This window comes from Piliocolobus tephrosceles, chromosome 10 (assembly GCF_002776525.5).
Source record: "Piliocolobus tephrosceles isolate RC106 chromosome 10, ASM277652v3, whole genome shotgun sequence".
In the NCBI taxonomy this organism is placed as follows: Eukaryota; Metazoa; Chordata; class Mammalia; order Primates; family Cercopithecidae; genus Piliocolobus; species Piliocolobus tephrosceles.
Window position 1 is genome coordinate 82227995 of NC_045443.1, and position 6049 is coordinate 82234043.

Genomic DNA, 6049 nt, shown 5'->3' on the forward strand with positions numbered 1-6049 from the left:
TTCTTTCTTTCTTTCTTTCTTTCTTTCTTTCTTTCTTTCTTTCTTTCCTTCTTTCCTTCTTTCCTTCTTTCTTTCTTTCTTTCTTTCTTTCTTTCTTTCTTTCTTTCTTTCTTTCTTCTTTCTTTCTCTTCCTTTTTTTTTGGACAAAGTCTCACTCTGTCACCTAGGCTGCAGTGCAGTGGTGCCACCTTGGCTCACTGCAACCTCTGTCTCCTGTGTTCAAGCGATTTTCCCGCCTCAGCCTCCTGAGTAGCTGGGATTACAGGCACACACCACCACACCTGGCTGCTTTTTGTATTTTTAGTAGAGACCGGGTTTCACCATGTTGGTCAGGTTGGTCTCGAACTCCTGACCTCATGATCCACCCACCTTGGCCTCCCAAAGTGCTGGGATTACAGGTATGAGCCACCACACCCGGCCCCAAATTTCTTATTCATCATTGTTTCCCTATAATCTTTAAAACACAGAAGAAGGTAAGGAGAAAAAAAAAAAAACACATTAATTGGGAGGAGTCAGGAAAGTCTTCCAAAAGGTGACATTGATATAAAAACTTACTAAGAAGAAATTTTTCAAGAGCTAATGTCTTTAAAGAGTGATAAGCACATAAAAAGCCAAGACCATAGAAGTAACCAGGAGATGTCACAAACTAGCTCCAAGCTGTAATTAGGTAACATAAAATCAGAGTTTGAATTGATGCTAGATCACTAAATATGGGCTAAATACCTGAATCTCTTTGTTACTGGTGATGAATTTTAAACTCAGCCAGGGTATAGGTTTTTATTGGACCAAGAATGATAGAAAAAAACTAAGATTCAGAGCACATAGAAATCAGAGAACTGAAGAAATCCAGGAAGCTGGTGGGGAACTTAATTCAAAAAGCTGAAGAAATAGCTAGACAGAAGCATATATCAAAGTCAAGAATATAGAACCAGCAATATACTGATCACAGATATTAGCTAGAAGAATGTAGATGGTTATTGCAATAGTAGAGGAAAAAAAATAAGGACCTAAATGTGTGGTATTACGGTGGAGGGAAAGAATCAGACAAAAGAAATGCAATCCACAGAACTCTGTAACTGATAGACCTTGAGAGACTTTACAGAGGAAAGTCCACTAGGCCTCAGGTTAATGGCTTCTGGCCTAGGCAAATGATAGATAATGTAGTCATTCACTGAAATTGAATAAAAACAATTTTATGGACAGTTTCAGTTAAAAACAACAAGATCATTTAGGATAAGGTAAATTTTGAAATCTTTATGATGTATCCAGGTTGAAATACAAGTTTTTGAATAATTAAGAAAATGAAGGATCCATTCTGACAAGAGTTGAAGTGTTTGGCAGGTTGTTGAATTCGAAATAGGGGTGACGGAGCCCACAGTGGGTTATAAACGGAGTCATGAGTTGCAAATAAGTCAATGACAGAGTAAAAGCTAAAACACTCTGACTCAGAACATGGGAAAAGACTGATGACTGGAAGAGCTTGTCAGAGTCCACATCAATTTGTTTTAAGGGAGGAGACCACCCCTCATATTGTCTTATGCCCAATTTCTGCCACCAAAGAAAGAAGAAGTAAAAACTAAAAGGCAGAAATGAAATCCACACGCAGACAGCTCGACGCCACACCCTGGGCCTGGTAGTTAAAGATCGACCCCTGACCTAATTGGTTCTGTTATCTATAGATTACAGACATTGTATAGGAATGTACTGTGAAAATCCCTATCTTGTTTTGTTCTGATCTAATTACTGGTGCATGCAGCCCCCAGTCACGTACCCCCTGCTTGCTCAATCAACCACGACCCTCTCACATGCACCCCCTTAGAGTTGTGAGCCCTTAAAAGGGACAGGAATTGCTCACTCGGGGGCTCAGCTCTTGATACAGAAGTCTTGCCGATGCCCCCAGCCGAATAAACCCCTTCCTCCTTTAACTAGGTGTCTGAGGAGTTTTGTCTGCCGCTCGTCCTGCTACAGTTTCAGATAAAAATAAACCAAGAACTCCATGGACAGGGGTGCAATGACACCAACTTGCAGCTTAATAGAGTAAGGAAAGGAGACTTCAGACAATGTTCTGTTTACTGCCAAAATCTATCCTCAGTTAAGTTAAACTTTGATTTAGCTTAAATTTAATATATATACATTTATGATATGATATGCAAGTAGGGCTTATCAGGTTATCTATTTGATTCTTGGAATTAACAGCAGGCAAAGTGCAGATTTGAGTGGCTGGTATTTTTAATTCCCTGGGAATGGAAAGTAAGAATTTAGACTTAAAGATAGTTGGCAACAAAGCACCAGCTATCTGAGTCACAAAAAGATCACCTGCAATCAATACAAAACTTATTTTCCGTACTTGAAGACATAGTACTAGTTGGCATATGGTATACTGAGTGAGGTGCTCATGAAACAGTGCATGCTTTGCTTCTGTTAAACATGTTAAGCAATAGTGGCACTTCATTTAGAGTTTTCTCACAAAATACACTGATTTATTTTTGTGAAAATTAAAAAAAATACAATTTGTTTCCCTAAGTAGTCAAAAATTTAAAATTGTCTGATGGAGATTATCAATCAGCTCTATATAAAATTTTGCCTGTCTTCTTTTAGTAGGTCTATTATAGACCTCTAATTAAATAAATATGTTTGGGCTTTCCCTATTATTAAAAAGCAATTAACATCTTGATATTGAGAACTACATGTAAACTGTTAGAATCTCAAGCATTACATCTTAGGATAATAGGGCATTTATTTGATCTTACAGAGTTGTGCATAACTTGATTAAAGTTTCTAACTGGAAAAAAAAATGGTAAGAATGTTTTAGAGACTTAATTATCAGAGTATCTCCAGTCAATAGATAACTGTGTTTTGTTGTTATTTCATTTTCTTTTGTTTTTGTAGTTATCTATTATTTTTTACTTATATTAAGATTTTAAAAACAGAGCAAAATGTAAAGTGTATGCACTGGAAAATATTATTTCCTCTTGACACTACCGTGAAATATTTTGTAAGGTGTTGTTTACTTTTGGAATTATACTGTCATGAACTCAAGTGAATATCATGATGTCACTTTATTAAAGAACAATGTAATTACATCTTAGCTAATAAATTTTTTAATATGGCTATTGTTAGGCATCAAATAAAACTTATTGGCATCAGGATGATGTTTAGAGTTCAACTTCTAAACACAACTAAATTAGCTTCAAATTCAATTTTTGTCCCTTACTGGTATGTAACCTTGGTCAGACTATTAAATTCCCAAAGCCTCGGTTTATTCTTCTTTAAAATTAATAGAATAATATTACCAACCACACCCAACTTATGTGGGCATTTTATTTAATATGTAAAATGCTTTTAAAGTGCATATTATTTTTTAATAAATAATTACAACCTTTTACCAGAACATAACAAGGCAGGAGTGAGGGGAGGTGGCACATATTAAACTATCATGGAGAATATTTTAAACATCACACAAAATTATTTTATTTATCCTAAATAATAAGGTCTTATCTATAACATACACTATTGACTGATTCATGACCACAGAATTTGGTTATTAATCATGAAGTTCTGTTCACATTGTGCATGTGAGTAACGCTCTATTCCATGTTTTACTCTGCTGTGCGTTTCTTTGTAAGTAACATAGCATCCACTTTACTGTGATTTCTTAATGTGTAGTTCATGAATTCCAAAAAGAGAAATAGATATTAGAACAGTGTCTGCCATTAAAAAAAAAAAAAAAAAAAAAGGTGTTATTTTGGTGGCTGGGTCTGGTGGCGGGGTCACTTACCCGTGGTGACACTAGAAGTGCAATACCATCAGCAGCCACCAGGGAGGATAAGTACAGCAAGTGTTAAGGTTTTTTGTTCTTTTTTTTTTTTTGAGATGGAGTTTTGCCCTCTCACCCAGGCTGGAGTGCAGTGGCGTGATCTGGGCTCACTGCAACCTCTGCCTCCCAGGTTCAAGTGATTTTCCTGCCTCAGCCTCCTGAGGAGTTGTGCCACCATGCCCGGCTAATTTTCTGTATTTCTAGTAGAGATGGGGTTTCACCATGTTAGCCAGGATGGTCTTGATCTCCTGACCTCATGATCCGCCCGCCTCGGCCTCCCAAAGTGCTGAGATTACAGGCGTGAGCCACCACACCCGGCTGCAAACAGATTCTTTACAGATAACTGAGTTACTTGATTTTTCTCTTTCTTCACATCTTGTAGCTTTATTGATTCAAGAAGCTACAATAATTAAATAAAAGTCATTTATATAATTGTAGCCAAGTAATATTTTGTTTGAAGCATGTAATGATCTTGAGTTTATTTAGATATAGGGTATTAGTGAGACTTTAGGAAGAGTGTGTAAATAGTAAATGTGGGAAAATGGAGTAAGAACAGGATGATGTGAAGTGTGATCAGTCAGCACATGCTGAAAGCAAAAGGAAAGTCATAATAAACAAGTGACTGTTCATGCATCGTTGGATATTTTCAAATCTGGAGTATTTCCAGCCTGGCCATATGGTAGAGAAAAAGTGTTTTCAGAAAAGAAATTCAAGCAGGCTACAGAGCAACCACTTGCTAGAGAGATTAGCATGACTAAAGGAGAGCCAAGACAATAGAAAAAAGGCCTAGAAGACATACCAAAGATCTTCAAAGCAGCCCCTACCGTCACTGGACCAGAGGCCTAGGAGGAAAGAATGGTTTTGGGGGCCAGGGCTGGGATGCTGCTGCCCTGCTCAGCCTCAGGATATTGCATCCCACATCCCAGCTCCTCTGGCTCCAGACTCAGCTCACAGCAGGTTGAAGTACAGCTACAGTTGTCACTTCAGGGGGCATAAGTCATAAGACTTATTGGCTGCCATACGGTGTTAAGCCTGCAGTTGCACAGAACACAATAGCGAAGGAAGCTTAGCAGCTTCCCCTTCGATTTCAGAGAATGTTTTGGAAAGCCTGGGGGCCCTGGCAGAGGCCTACGGCAGGGACAGAGTCCCCTCAGAAAATCTCTACTAGGAAATTGGCAAGGGGAAAAATGGGATTGAAGCCCCCACACAGAATCCCCATAAGCGAATTGTTAAGTGGAGCTGTGGGAGCAGGGCTACCGCTCTCCAGACCCAAGAAGGTAGCATCATTGACAGCCTGCATCCTGAGCCTGGAAAAGCCATAGACACTCAACGCCAACCCGTAAGAGCAGCCACATAGAATACACCCAAAGAAGCCACATAGCTGGGGCTGCCCAAGGCCTTGGGAGCCCACCCTTCATGCCAGTGTGCCCAGGATACAGGACATGACTCTAGAATTAATTTAGAGTGTTCAGTTTTAATGATTGCCCTTCTGGATTTCACAAATGTGTGGGGCATGTTGCCATCCCTTTTTGGCTGATTCCTCCCTTTAAGAATGGGAATGTTTACCCAATGCCAGTACTAGCATTGTAACTTGGAGTTAGATAACTTGTTTTGATTTTACAGGCTCATAGGTAGAAGGAACATGACTTGAGTCTCAGATGAGATTTTGGACTTTTGAGCTGATGCCAAAAAAGTTGAGACTTTTGGATACTATTGAGAAAAGATGAGTGCAATATGAGAAGGACATGATATTTTGGGGATCGGGGGAATATGATATTGTTTGGATATGTGTCCTCTCCAAATCTCATGTTGAAATGTGGCCCCCAATGTTGGAGGTGGGCCTAGTGGGAGGTGTTATGGTCATAGGGTCAGATTCCTCTTGAATAGCTTGGTGCCCTCCCTATGGTAATGAATAAGTTCTCACTCTGGTAGTTCATGGAAGATTTGGTTTTTAAAAAGACTGTGGTACCTCTCCTCTCTCTCTCTTGCTCCGTTTCTTGCCATGTGATACACCAGCTTCCCCTTCACACCTCACCATGATCAGAAGCTTCCTGAAGCCCTCACCAGGAATGCATGTTGGCATCACACCTTCTGAATAGCCTGCAGAAACATGAGCCAAAATAAACCCATTTTCATTATAAACTATCTAGCCTTAGGTATATCCTCTATAGTGACACAAATGGACTAACACGATTGCTCAGCTTTTTTTTTTTTCTTTCTAAAATTAGCTGT